Source organism: Nicotiana sylvestris, chromosome 11 (assembly GCF_000393655.2).
Source record: "Nicotiana sylvestris chromosome 11, ASM39365v2, whole genome shotgun sequence".
Taxonomy (NCBI): domain Eukaryota; kingdom Viridiplantae; phylum Streptophyta; class Magnoliopsida; order Solanales; family Solanaceae; genus Nicotiana; species Nicotiana sylvestris.
The window spans coordinates 28,326,606-28,342,510 of NC_091067.1; the positions used below are offsets into that span (position 1 = coordinate 28,326,606).

The 15,905-nt window shown below is 36.5% G+C and overlaps 1 long non-coding RNA gene across 1 annotated transcript; it reads right to left on the bottom strand.

Moving 5' to 3' along the window:
- Window positions 1-6,446: 6,446 nt before the first annotated feature.
- On the bottom strand, window positions 6,447-13,171 carry LOC138882289 (uncharacterized). Its single transcript, XR_011403768.1, has 2 exons — window positions 8,144-13,171; window positions 6,447-6,740 (listed from the first exon to the last, which is right to left on the bottom strand). It is a non-coding gene; the product is annotated as an uncharacterized lncRNA (long non-coding RNA).
- Window positions 13,172-15,905: the final 2,734 nt, after the last annotated feature.

Consider the following 15,905-nt stretch of genomic DNA (forward strand, 5'->3'; position numbering starts at 1 on the left):
GCCAAACTAACATGACTCAAGGACGCCCGACCGTCGCTATAAAATCACATGCCTTCAATTACTTCAAATATACTTCGAAAAGAACCAGTTAAATAGGCTACCCTCGACATAGGAAAAAGGGCTTCGACTATGTCAACACCTAAATACAGGCTTTGGGATACTCAGCCACCGAGCCAAACCTCCCGAGGTTCTCGATCATCGCCATATAACGACTCACAATCAAGGTTTCTATTAAACCGTTGAAGAGTCAGGCAAACACAATTTCGAAAAGTCCTTAATGAGGGAAAAATAAAACCTATAAGAGGTCGTACCGACCCAACGTGTAAGAGCCACTGTCGCCAGCCCATACAAGAGGTCGACGTAAGAGCCACTATCGCCAACCCACACAAGAGGTCGTACCGACCCACACATAAGAGCCTAAGGGCCAGCTTTAAATTCAAAAGCTTGAGGGTCGAATGAGCTCGAGTCGATACCCGACTCGGAGACTGAACCCAAGATAGTTGACTAAATATGCATAAGAGCTCACATGCTGGCTTATACCAAAAGGTCGTACCGACCAAGTGCGTAAGAGCCTACAGGCCAGCCCAATGAGCGCCTAGGCCATACCACGAATCTAAGGATTCCTATTTAACTCGAAGACTAATTCATCTGGCTAAAATCAAGGCAAAGAGAAATGCATGAAAAATAAAACCGCGAGGTTTCCTTTTATACATATATGTGAAGGAGTACAAGCTCCATTTACAACGTACTTTGAAAAGTACTACTCCCTCTGTTCCAATTTATGTGAACCTATTTCCTTTTTGGTCCATTTCAAAAAGAATGACTCCTTTCTAAATTTGGTAACAATTTAGCTTAAACTTACAATTCTATCCTTAATGAGAAGATTTTATAACCACACAAATACTCTAGGCCCCTTTTTGGCTTGTTTAGGACCACAAATTCCAAAAGTCTTCATTTTTTCTTAAACTCCATGCCCAGTCAAACAGGTTCACATAAATTGGAACGGAGGGAGTATATACAGAACCAAAAAAGGAAATCTACGTCCCCCTTGGGGACTATGGCCCGTCAGCCTCTTTCTCGCCATCTTCGGCATCAGACAGAAGGAACTTAGCATCATGTTCTTCCGCCTTCGCCTGTTTTATCTCTTCCGAGGGATTGAAGCCCCTGGAATGAATTTCCTCGAGGGCTTCCCTTTGATATTTACACCTCACGTACTCTTTATTCCTACTCTCCTGGTCGAGAGCCCTCCTTAGCTCAGCACGAGCATCGACAACATCTTTCAAATAGGCAACCACCTTTTTATCAGCCTTAGTTCGGATTGTTATGGCTTCAGCCCGGGCATCTACGACTTCGGCCTTCATCTTCAAGAGCTCGGATTCAAGTCGTGGAATAATGTACGATCGGACCAAGCTATTTTCGTGAGCATTGCGGAGATGTACTTCGAAGGTAGAAACCTTGGCTAGAGATCCTTTCTAAGCCGATAACTGGGCATCCACCCGAGTCTTTAGCCTATCGCACTTGAACTTGGCTTGACCAACTTCATCCCTAATGCTCTCCAGGTCCTCCGTCTTTTTCTACAGTTGAAGTAAACAAAACATTAGCCTCGGAAGATAGAAAAAGAAACATACTCTCCCTTGAAACAGAAGTTACCTGCTCCTCGAGGAAGCTTTCGTAGTTCAAACTGCGACTCATCTCATACTGCAAGTGTGCCAACTCGTCTTCCCTTTCATCGTAAAGAAGCCTGAGGTATTTCTCCCCATCTACGGTTTTTCGCAATCTGGCCTCATGGCGAAACATCTCAAATTTGAGCTTATTAAAAGCCTGTGGAAGAGAAACATGGCAAGAAAGTAAAAATTACAAAACTATAAATCCAGTACAAACGGTCTAAACCTACCTCCGAGTAAAGCCGCTGAACTTCCTCAAGAATCAAGTGTACATCTACTGGTCTGGATCCATCTACCCCGGTAGAACTACCCCGATTTCGGACACAGTCGCCCGATATACATGCCCCTTGGCGTCGAACATCCCTTAAAGTGCCTTCGACGGGAGAAAAAGCCAATAGCAGAGAACCCTCGCTCCTCGAAGCACCTTCGACGGTAAAGGAAGATGGCAGTAAAGGAGGGACCGTTTCTCTAAAGCCAGAGACCCCGAGTGTCGCGCCCCCTTTTTCTCGCGAAATCGAATTTATGACATATTGGTTGGCACAACTCTTTCCTTTTGGGAAAGGGGGTTTGCATTTTGGAGAGTCGCCACCTAACGATTTTTAAGGTGTGTTAGGGCACCTATAGGGTTCATTTATAACTAAGTTTGGTAACCAGAGATAGGGTAAGGGCTTGAAATTATCCTAAGGGGAAGGTGTTAGGCACCCCTCAGGATCCACTAGTGTGGTTCCCGGCCAAACAGTTTTTGTGAATTTTTACAATTAGAAATAGACAAGTAGGGCTCAAATAATAGGGGATTTAAGTTTAAATACACAGGTGTAAGAAAACATCTAATGAAAAAAAAATTAGATTTTGAAAAGAATTACAATCTAAGCATATTCATGAATGTAAAAAGGGGTGTCCTAGGTTTATTTATAATATGGATCACATCATTGCAATACCCGGTATGACACTCCTCAAAGAGGGGATACACGTGGTATTAAAGCACCGATCATCATATCCATATCTACCCTTTCCCGCCCCGTGAAGGTAGTTAAAGCATAGGTTGGTCTCGACCCCTATTGCATGTTGTTACTCGTCCCTTCCTATCAGTCTTGGAGGAATTTAGGACTCCTATCCTATAAAGGGGGGGGGGGAGTTCTAGGCAGACCCTCAGGTTTAAAGGAAAAATACTAGGCGACAAATAAGAACACGTAGGACTGCATTTAGGGGGAAAAACATAGGAAACAGATAGAAGGCTCAAATATACCTCCACAAGTAATGCACATAAACAACATGACTCATACACAATTAAGGTCTAAATTCAGATGCTATACATGGTATCTAAGTGACAACAGCAGCATCAGATTTATTACATGACTCAGAAAAGAAGTCCGAATCAGGCTTGCCTACTGATTTTAACAGTTGATATACATAAAGAAGCATATTTCCAGTTTTGACAAATTTAGCACCTAAGGCTTGCCTAGGTGTAAAACAGTGTTTCAGTTATCAGGGTTACTTAGAAAAGACTGTTTGAATTGTATTACTGAACATGCTGCTCTAAATGTTCGGAATTCTGAAATTATTACCAGCTGGGTTAATCTATTTTTTTAATAATTAAACTAGAGATGCCTAAGCGGATGTGAATGCAATTCTAAAGGCATGATATCTAATGCACAAAAATGCAGAGTGATGTATATGCAGGACCTGAGCAGGTTTTTTTTTTCTAAATGCATAAGTAATATATACTTTCAGAATATGCAGAAGATATGGAAATGACCTGTTTATTAGCGTTGTTTTTTTTAATACTAAGGCAGGGTCTCTAAGTGTACGTGGCAACACATAACATAATAGTAAAGTGCTAGTTATTAACAGATTTTAACACATGATTTTATAAGGATGCACATGCTCAAATAATAAACATGGGACCTAAGAGCATGATTTCTAATGCATGTATGAATCCTAAGCATGTTTTCTATTGCGCAATTAGGAATATAAACGTAACAACTTGTTTTCTACCCTTAACATTATAGCATGCATATTTACCCAATCCCTTTTCACTAGCCAACCCCAATACTTATTTACAACATATTATTACAGACCAACACTGAAATGAATTACATAAGAAAAAGTTACACTATAGAGAGCCCGAAAATAGGCCCAAACTTTCAACACCTGATTAGGACTTCCTCCATGAGTTATGTAATAAATTACCTCAAGTGCCAAGATTGTTCCATAGCCTTTCTCATATCTGGGTGTGTCAGAGTTCCCTAAGGAGCTCAAGGGATCCCGGGTAGTGCTCACACCGAGATTTCATGGCTAGGACAGAGTAAGTGCAGTGTGGAAAGACCAACTTTTGTGTGTCCAAGTTCAGAGGAAGCTCAAGGGTCCCAAGGCAGGGCTCACACAAAGGGGCAGAACCTAGTGGTCTAAGAGTAAGGTGAGAGTGCTTGACATAAGTTTAAAAGAACAATTTTGACAATGATTAGTTTGAAACAAGTTTTGGAAAAAAAACAATATAAGAGTTTGCCTTAGTGAAAAACCAGTTTGAAGAAGAAAAGAAACAGGACAATCAGCAACTCAAGACCAAATCAACATACATAGTTCAAACACAAACATAGAAAGGAGGAATTGGGGACAAGTAGTTCATATGTGAAAGCATATTTGCACACAAATTACACCAAAGAAGTACTACAGAAATAGTCACAGTAATAGTCTATCACAAAGTGTTCATTCTAGGAGCTTAACAGTATTAGATTAAGGGATTCTAAACAGAGTTTCTCATTAGATTAAGGGGAAGGGTTCAGGATCACATAGTGACTGGGTGTCACAAACACATGCTTACAATGTATTGGGGGTTAGGGCAGAATAATAGTAGAAAAATGCAAGAAAGCAGTAGACATGCTGAATTACAGGAAAGGGGTATATTACACAGAGTTTGTCATGCTACTTAGTGTTAATCAAGTACATTAGGAGTCTATGATATGAGCATACTAGTTGAGGGAAATAAACAAGAACTCAAGTAAACATGCTGGCCAAGTATCATACAAGACAAGTGAGACCCAGACATGCTGATTACACACTTGAACAAGAGAGGGCAAAACTTAAGCATACTGAATAAAGCAGTAAACAAGAAGGGCAATTAAATACATAAGCCATTAAATTAGTGCAGGAGGAGACATGGATTAACAGACATGGATCACATAGAGTTGAGTTTCAGAATTGAACTAGGAACATACCAGTTAAAGAAGCAAAAATGCAGAAAGCAAAGCAAGTATAGTTCCACAGTCTAACCTTGACTTTCAGCCGGCTAGACAAGTAGTTAGCACAAGTAGCAGAGAGAGAGGAGAGAATTTTTATGTGTGTGTGTGTGTGTGTGTGTGTATTTTTTTGAACTAATTGTTCGTGTCCTATGCTAAAGAGAGGGTAGAGCACTAATTGTTTGTGTCCTATGAAAATCACAGGGAATCAACACTAACTAAGGAAAGTATCACAAAAATAAGAAAGCAATTCAAAAAATCAGTACATAAGTACAAGAAAAATATACAAAATCACAGATTCAGGGAAGATATTGCAGGTCTAAGGAGATTACACAAAAGCAATACAAATTATGTGAACAATCAATAAAATAAATAGTCGGACCTATTAAATGATAAATATTCAAAAAATCAGTACAGAATTACAAGAAAAATATACAAAATCACATATTCAGGGAAGATATCGCAGGTCTAAGGAGATTACACAAAAGCAATACAAATTATGTGAACAATCAATAAACAAATAGTCGGACCTATTAAATAATAAATACACGTGTTGAACAAAATCAGATAAACCCTAAGAACAAATTAGAGCAGGAAGCACAAGAATATATAGAATATACATGAAACCAAGAAGGTTCATGAGAGACATTGACGAGGCCAATGTGTATAGGATTTTCCGGCTCGTGCTTAGTCAAATTCTAATATAGTTTAAGATATCGTCCCACATAGATTGAAAAATCTATGCTACAAACTTGTAATATTTATACTACTATTTGAGAGAACTAAATTGATAAAAAGAGTAGGATTTTGAATTTGTAAATTACTTAAACAAAAACAACTTGTGAAATATTTATATTTAAAAAGTGGTGGGAATCATTGAATTCACTTGACGATATTTTTATAATAAAATCTCAATTTCTACATATATTTCACTAATGAATAATTGCTTATTGCTAATACAATTATGTTTTGCTCACTAGAAAGTAAACAATTAATAATACTCCTTGAGGTTATATTATTAACTGACTTACGACTAGTGACAATAAGACCAAAATATGTGTCTTGTCTGAATTGTGCTAAGAGGTAGTAAAAACTTCGTAAAAATATTTTTACTACAAAATCAATGATATTTCTTATAACAACTCCTCCGTGAGAATTAAAATTGAAGTAAACAAAAATCAAGATTTGGAATGCTAGATTGCTGAAAATTACCCTTTATCTATTGATTCACACTAGTCAGTATGTATTGATTTTGCTTCGTGAGAATTACAAATCAATACAAACTTGAGAAATAAATAGATAGATGTGGCTGATTGAAATCTAACACCCCAGCACAATATAAAAGTGGAGCTAGAGAATCTCACAAGTATGTAATAAAATTGTGAAAACTATTATAAAATTATATATCAAGCTTCATCAACCATCCCAACAAAAAGACACTACTCTATTATCGAGTATTTGAAAAAGAATGGACTTCTATAATATGGCCTATATTACTAATACTACTAGGAAATCGGAAAATTATAAGTAATGAAAGAAGAACAAGAAAGAATAAGTGACCAAAGCTTTAGAAAATAAAGTGGCTCTTTTGTTCCTTTTTCCTCGATGCCTCATACACATAGAGTTGCCTTCTATTTATAGAAGTACATTTCTTCTTGAAGTGTTGTGATCTCAGGTGAGGAAGATGCATCTTGAGGAGAATATGTCATGAGGAAGATGTATCTCGAGGAAGATACGTCATGAAGAAGATGCTTAGTGATCTTCTTGCATTGTGGAGTGAATATGTTATGACCTTCTTGTTTCTTTCATTTTCTTGCTTAATTAATAGCATTCTTATCTCCTGCAAAACATTGTTAGAAAATATAGAGAATTGAAATATTATATAAATACTTTATTTAAAATAGTATAGTTTTAAGTATATAATATATGTCATCAAACTCCCCCATACTTGAATCATTGCTCGTCCTCGAGGAGAATTATTTTATTAGTAATTATTGTTTCTTGTAGACTAGAAAAGTAAGAAAATAAAAATTCACATAACATTCAAAACCTATAAATTTTTCAAGTCACCAAATCTTTACCTTATTTCTACTTCTGCTTTTGTTTGACAAAAATTTTCTCTCTTCCCTTGACGAACTTTTTGAGATTGATAACATTATGATCACAATCCTTGAGTTTCTTAAACATTGTCCATAAGCTTGCCCTTCATGCCAATCTCCACTAATGTAGAATCAACATTGATTTTTAAAATCTTTTTAGAACTTTTTCAGGCTTTTATTGTTAGGCTTAGTGCGGGTAAGGGTAAATAAAATATTTATAGTGACTATGTTCCTTCCAGCTTTATAATGTGAGCCAATTATTTTACCAAAGGAACTAGTACAACTTAATACAAAGAAGATAAACTCTAGAGATGTCTTCAGTCCCATGATTAAAACCAATTAAGTCAACATTCCTTTCAACATAAACATTCTCCGTAAGTTTTAACTTCTTACACCAAGAATTTATTCCATAAGTATATTCACGTCATTTTTTTTGTGTGAGAAGGATATTCACATCATTCTTTTTAAAACTTTATATACAAACCAATCCACCTTTCTCTGAATACAAACTTTACATCAAAAGTATTCCTTCATCCTGTGCTTAAATAGCCATTTCTGCTCAATTATAGCGGGAAGAAATCTTTTTTCTTTGGTTAAACCAATATGGTGTATCAAGAAGAGTTGGTTTATCCTTTCTTTTTTTTTTCTTTTTTTTTTTTAATAAGGCTCAAAGTTGGGTGCTAAAGGAAAATATGTGTGTGTGTGTAGTGGTAGAAACAGAGAAGCTAAAAAGTGATCAAGGAAAGCCTAATTTCATTTAAAACTCAATGTTGTCTATAATTTCGTCTTGATAGACATTTGGGGCAAGTTCTAGCAAAGCTTTATTGATTCTACTTGTTGAGATCATAATGCTTCTCAATTCCAACTATTTCTCATATTAGGAGATTCATTATTGCCATCACAAAAACCCAAATACAAACATGGAAGTTATATGACATAAATGAAAAAAAAATATGTTTGAAACCATGCGAATAATTATTTGAAAACTTTAATATTATACAAAAACAATAATTAAGAATAAAAAAAGGATGAGTTTATTTGTATTTATAGGGAACCGCGAGAGTATAGATAACAAAGAGTAGCTAAACCAGGAAAACTATACTTATAAGATCATATGTATCTATTTTAAGAAAAAGAAACTTACCTCTCGATGTGTCACATGATGGAGGTTTGATGCATCAGGCATATGTTTGTCACTTTTGTATCTTGGATTCATTTTTCTTTCATGTTTAACTTCTTCTTCAACAATGAAACCAAAACAGTTAATGTACCATAATATGTAATATCACCAAAAGATATTGAGAATGTCATAAAAATAAAGAGAATGAACACTCATGGTGAATCCATACCAACTTGTATAATCAGTGAAAGCATTTGCACAACCTTTGGCCATCTTTATAATGAAGATATCTTAATTCTTTATAACTGAAAAACACATTCACAATAAATGTGCCAACATGAAGAAGAAGAAAAAACAGCTTTTGTCAAATATGTGTTGGCCTTGCTCTACCTGCACAAATAAAAAAAATAAAAAGTGATTCTAGCAAAAGTTGTCCTATTAGATGTGTCCATTCTCTGACTCTCTATGGGTATTTTTGCATAGAGAATTAAGGGCAGTAACACCCTACAGTAAAATAGTCCAAAGGTCCATCTATATATAAATATGAAACTATATTAATGTACAGTCAAAAAAAATTAAAACAATATTACTTAAAACGTAGTATTTACATTAACTTAAAAAGTACTTAATTTACACGGGAACGTCTTGATATGTTCCAACTTGTGACGACCCGGCCGGTCGTCTTAAGAATTAACGCCCCAACCCCTATTAACTGCTTTTCCCAAGTTTAATTATGCTATTTTGATTTGCCGGGATGTTCGGTTTTGAGTTTCGGAGAGTTTTGGGACACTTAGTCCCTAAATGAGAGCTTAAGTGTTTGAAAATTGACCATAGTCGGAACAGTGTGAGGACGGCCTCAGAATGGAAATCTGATGGTTCCATTAGCTCCGTTGGGCGATTTCGGGTTGAAGAGCGTGTTCGGACTGTATTTTGGAGATCCGTAGCTAATTTAGGCTTGAAATGCCGAAAGTTAAATTTTTGAAGTTTCCGGTCCGATAGTGAGATTTTGATCTGAGGGTCGGAATGGAATTCTGGAAGTTGGAGTAGCTCCGTAGTGTTGAATGTGACATGTGTGCAAAATTTCAGGTCATTCGGACGAGGTTTGATAGACTTTTTGATCGAAAACGTATTTTGAGAATTTTAGAGTTCTTAGGCTTGAATCCATGGTTAATTCGAGGTTCCGATGTTGTTTTAGGTGTTCTAAGGATTGATACAAGTTTGGATAGTTGTTTGTGACTTGTTGGTGCCTTTGGTTGAGGTCCCGGAGGCTTCAGAATGATTTCGGATGGTTGACGGAAGAATTTTGGAGTTGGAACGTTGCAGCTTCACCTGATTTCTGTCATAACCGCACCTGCGGTTTGGGTTCCGCCGGTGCGGAGCCGCAGAAGCGGCCATTAGATCGCAAAAGCGGAAAAAAGGGAGGGCCAGCATAGAGCCACAGAAGCGGACGCTCCATCGTAGAAGTGCGTCCGCAGAAGCGGACTCTTTGTCCGCAGATGCGGAAACTGCCACAGAAGCGTGATCTCTTCTCGCACCTGCGGGACCACAGGTGCGGCTCATCTGGTCGCAGATGCGAAACTTGCTGGACAGAATGTTTTAAGTTCTTTCCATTTTTACAAATTTGGAGCTCAGGAAGAGGCGATTTTCGAGAGAAACAAAGGGGTAAGTGTTCTTAACTTTATTTTGGTTAGATTATTCGAATCTACTACTAGCTTTGGCATTAAATATGTGAATTTAGTTGGAAGAGTTTCAAAACCCTCTCGGATAGATTTGAGGATTTGAGGGTCGAAATGTTATGGGATTTGGATAATTTTGATATGGTTAGACTTGTGAGAGTGCGAGGTTTCTAGAAATATAAATTTTACCCGATTTTGAGACGTGGGCCTGAGGGCATTTTGGTCATTTTACATAATTTCGCGTATTAACTTAGAATTTAATTGTAGAATCAGTTACTTGAAGTGTTATTTATATTATGAAATTGAATTGAATATATTTGGGCCATTTGGAGTCGAGTACTCGTGGCAAAAGCGTGGTTTCAGATTGATTTTAAGCCGGTTTGAGGTAAGTGGTTTGTCTAACCTTGTGCGGGGGACCTTCCCCTTAGGATATGATATATTCGATAATTGAAATGCCTTGTACGTGAGGTGACGAGTGCATACTTGAGCTAATTGTTGAAAATCCGATTTTTCTTCAAGTATTTCAATTGAGTTCCTTTTTCCCGTTTTATTCTACTTGCGAATTTAGCCTGTTGTAGTTTAGAAAAGCAGGTTTAGTTGACTTAATTGCCTATTTGCTTAAACTGATTTAATTGCATTACATGAAGCATATTAGACTAGAATTAACTGTTTACTTGATTCGAATTTAGCATTTAATTGAGTATTCTTATGTTGCTTCTGTGTGTTTTTAATTTGGGATTACGGGACGGCATCCCGGGAGATCCCTGGCACGTATATTGAGGATACCAAGAGATCCTCGGGATACCAAGAGATCCCTATCATATATTGAGGATACCAAGAGATCCTCGGGATACCAAGAGATCCCTAGCATACATTGAGAATACCAAGAGATTCTCGGAATACCAAAAGATCCCTAACACATATTGAGGATACCAAGAGATCCCTAGCATACATTGAGGATACCAAGAGATCCCCGGTTATCACCCTTGCTATGAATGGCATTTCCTTGTGGTTTGCCTTTATCTCTGGTTCCGTTATTGTACTCTTATCATCCTGTATAGATTCTTACTGTAGATTCTCAATTGTACAGCTTATTTTATCCTGTCATCTTATTATTTATTTAATCTCAGTAGGGCCCTGACCTTACTCGTCACTACCCAACCGAGGTTAGGCTTGACATTTACTGAGTACCGCTATGGTGTACTCATGCCCCTTCTGCGCATGTTTTCATGTGCAGATCCAGGTACTGCTACTCAGGCCTACCATCTTTGAGGGAGGCGACTGCTCTAGAGACATCGAGGTACATCTGCCGCGTCCACAGACCGAGAAATTCCTTTCTATTCCTGCTTTTAGTATTTAGCTCTTCCGTACTTTTCTGTTCTTATTAGACATTCCGGAGTTAGAGTTATGTAGTATTGATCTTAGCTTGTGATTTGTGGGTTTTCGGGTCTTGGATTTCTGTATTGGTATTGAGAGTTAAACATGGTGTAAGCCGAGCGGCACATTTAAACACTGTTACTACTTTATTTCTGTTTTAAACTGTTTTAATTTCCGCAAATTTTGGTTTTCTTCCGCAAATTAGGCTTACCTAATCGTAGAGACTAGGTGCCGTCACGATGGTTCACGGAGGCCGAACCGGGATCGTGACACAACTATTCTTAGCTGATACTAGCAAAAGTACGTACCTGTCAGCAAGCAAACGTTCTAAGAACATGCAGAAATTTCACAGCTTGGTACTAACAAAAACTTATACTTACCAGCTGCATCAACAACTAGGTACTATATAAACACTAAGAAACAATAACATATTTGCATATTTCCTCTTTCCCAAAAACCTAAAGTTCCCCCACACTTAAACGTTTCATTCTCCCGAAGCGCGAGAGATATTCCCTTCATCTCTTAGCCCTCATCCTCCGAATCCGAAGATTCTTCTGTTAGGACTCCCTTTCCTTTTTCAATTACTTCTCTTAGCCTCTTTGTTTTTTTTTTTCTGACGTGGAGTACTTTCATCAATCACAATTGCTTTACCTTTTACATTATGAACAGGCTGAAATACTTTCAAGATTATTAAAAGTAGTAATATCTTCCAGATGTGGCAAAATTTTGAAAATATTACTGCTTTGAGCAGACATTGCATCTGAACCATTCGGAACATCAACTTTAGGTGGTATCACTGGTTCGAGCATTTCATCACGTAATGTCTGTTGGGTTTGCAAGACATCGTCTTCACAAAAAAAAACGTGGAATTGGTGTAGTAGCAGGATCTAACCATCTTATTGGTGGAAAAAGAGGCAAATCATGAAATCCCCAAATTTCACCTATGGTACGCATCATATTGGAAAAATCACAACCAAGAGAAGAATTATACACTGTGTTCTGCATATTAATATGCTCACCTCTGCGAAACTCCCTTTCCATTGTTTCATGCTTTACAGCAAGTTGCACCATTTGCTGGACCAATTGCCTCATAAGTGTTAGTTGTGCATTTGGATATGCTTGCCTTGTCCTTTCTCTTGCCCCGATTCTTTCCTTGGACCATCTGTTTCATCACATCGACTCCAATTTTTTTTTGTAATCATCATTGAAGAAGGTGTGACAACCATTTGGGGGAGTGGATACACACCAAAGTGTCTCAATAAAGCAATTATTGTTGAAGGAAAGAAAATGCTCCTCGCACTTGGATCATCTACACATGCCTTGATATTGCTATTGATGATAGTTCCAACATCAAGTGGCAGACGAGTGCATATGGCATAAAGCAGTAGCACTCTAGGTGATAAAACAATAGAATTATTAGTATTTGGCATTAGCAACTTACCCATGGTCTGCTTCTGTACCCAATGTTAGTTCCAATCAAATACTTCCGCTCTCCACTAGGCTTTAACACCCAATTCGCACCAAATGGGCATAATTTCCCTTCGACTTCCTCCCAATCTGGTGCAGCTAACAGAAGGTGCGTCAACTCATTATTGACTGACTCGAGACCAAAACTGTGGTTAATGGTCTCAGGGGAAAAGTTGATTCTTCTTCCCATGACTGAAGATTCAGTATTTTCTTGGTTAAGATTCCTATAGAACTCCAAAACTAGCTCCAAGCAGAAATCTCCAGGAGGATGCACAAAAAATTCCCATTTATAGTGCTTTATTATCTCTACTATGGTTTCATCAAAATCACCATCTTCAGAAAAAAATTCCATTCCTTTTTCTTCAATAGGATTTGGACTTCTCTGTCCATTTTTGCGTGAAGCTTTGGGGAATGGATTTTTTTTGTTGGCCATATGGAAATGGTGATGAGAGATTTGCAAAAGAGAAAGAACGAAGAAGATGATTTCTGTGTGTTTTAGTTACTGCTGGATGGGTTAAAGAGGGGAATATGATAAAAGACTAGGGTTGTATATTCTAAATGGTCCCAAGGAGAATACTTTATAAGCTTAAGAAAAAAAATATACTAATACAAAATACTATTCTCTTATTTTCAATTTATGCGAACCTGTTTATCTGAACACGAAATTTAAGAAAAAAATAAAGATTTTTAGAATTTGTGGTCCTAAACAAGTCCAAATAAGACCCAAAGTATTTGTGTGGTTATAAAAGCTTCTCATTAAGGGTAGCGTTGTAACTTTAAGATAAATTGTTACCAAATTTAAAAAGAGTTTATTCTTTTTGGAACGAGCCAAAAAGAAAATAGGTTCAGGTAAACTGTAAACTAGAACAAAGGGAGTATTAATCTATGATAGATTACCGGAAGTACACATTATGGTCTCTATCCCAAAATTCTTGCATTGCTTTACGCATCATAACAGAGTACTATGTACTTTCTTCCTTCTTTTAGATATTTTCTTCTTATATATATATATATTTTTTTTTGAAAAATCTATATAAAAGATGGTTAATGTAATACTTTGTTTTAGTAAATGAGCTAGAATCGTTACTTATTATGTGTATATATATTATATTGAGTATAATCTTTATACATATTTATATAAACACATTATACAGATATTATTATTTGTATATTTATTAGAGAGCTCACACTAATAATTTTTTTTATGTATAAAATTGTAACATGTAAAAGATAGATAACTATATATATTTAATTATTTGATAGAATATTTATATTTATAATTGAAAGACATATAGAGGTAAAAAAATTTATTCTACATGTACAAAGACAATAAAAAAAAATTTGGCTTTCAAATTTACAATCACAGAAAAAGCTTGAAAGAAACTGTGACACACATATTCTATGTATAATAAATTGAATAATTTAAGAGCTTATCATTCATTTGGTCTTGGTTTAAATATAAACCAAAAAAAAATTACCTGAGCCAATAATTAATTTGCACAATTAAACGGTTAACCAACCAGTTACATAAGCATACCGATCACCATGAAATTACTCATGTATATGTGACTCTGTTTTTATAGAGGCCTTCATAAAATATTCTGGCTGTACAATAACCTGGATATTAACCAGATCAATTGGCTAAGCAATTTTATTTTGCAAATTTCTACGGGACTTATAAGACTCCATTGCTTCACCCTCAATGGCTACGAGTAGGAAAATGTAGTTCTGAGTTTAATGTCGTCAGCTCGACTTATTTTCTACATGATTCTTCATTCAATTAGAGTAACTGATGGTTGTTTCTCAAATTACCCTCCAAAATATAATTTTAGTCTGTGACCATTTACTTTAAATTCGTCTCCATCACTAATCTGTTGAATCTCAATAGCACCATATGAAGTAACATTTGTAACATTGTAAGGAACTATCCATCTGGATTTTAATTTTTCAAGGAATAGCCTGTCGGCTATTGTAAAGAAGTACCTTATCTCCAATTTTGAAACTCTTTTGTCGGATCAACTTGTCATGCCATATTTTTGTTTTTTCTTTGAAAATTCTGGCATTTTCATAGGCTTCCAACCTCAGCTCTTCTAATTCATGAACCTGAAAAAAATCTATTTTTACCCGCAAAGGTCAAATCAAAGTTTAGCACTTTCAATGCTCAAAAAGCTTTGTACTCTAATTCAACCGGCAAATGACAAGCTTTTCCAAAGACTAGTCTATATGGGGATGTTCCAATTGGCGTTTTGAACGCTGTTCGGTAAGCCCATAATGCATCATCTAATTTTAAAGACCAGTCTTTCCTAGAAATTCCAACTGTCTTCTCAAGAATTCTTTTTAACTTGCGGTTCGAAACTTCAACTTGTCCTTGAGATTGAGCATGATACGGTGTTCCCGTTTTATGAGTCACACTATATTTTGATAGCAAAGTAGAGAATTGCTTGTTCATGAAATGAGTTCCTTGGTCACTAATGATGACTCGTGGTGTGCCAAATCTAGTAAAAATATTTTTCTTGAGAAAACTGCACAATGTACGAGCATCATTCTTTCTTGTGGGGATTGCTTCAACCCATATTACACATAATCCATAGCCGCAAGAATATATTCAAAAGAGTGAGAAGAAGAAAAGGTCCCATGAAATCTATTCCCCAAACATCAAATATTTCACATACCTGTATCGATTGCAATGGCATTTCATCTCTTTTAGTGATGTTACCTGTTCTCTGACACCTATCACATTGTGCAACATATGTTTGAGCATCTTTAAAGAGTGCCGGCCAGAAGAATCCAGCTTCCAAAACCTTAAAAGCTATTTGATTTGCTGCGTAATGACCTCCAACTGCTCTATCATGGCAGTGATATAAAATTTTAGTCATCTCTTCTTCAAGTACACATTTTCTAATGATATTATCTGCACAAAATTTAACAAGTAAAGTTCATTCCACAGATAATACTTAGCATCAGATATAAGTTTTTTCCTTTGTTGGTATGAAAGATCTTGGGATATCCACTTTCCAACCAAGTAGTTTGCAATATCTGCAAACCAGGGTGGTTGAGTCACTACTAAGTCGATTGAAAAAATATGTTCATCAGGAAATTCTTCCTTTATCTCACTAAACTCAAGGGGAGGATTTTCCAATCTAGACAAATGGTCAGCTACATGATTCTTTGTTCCTTTTTTATATTTTATCTCAAGGTCAAATTCTTGCAGAAGTAAAATCCATCTTAACAATCTAGGTCTAGCATCTTTCTTTGCTAAGAGGTAT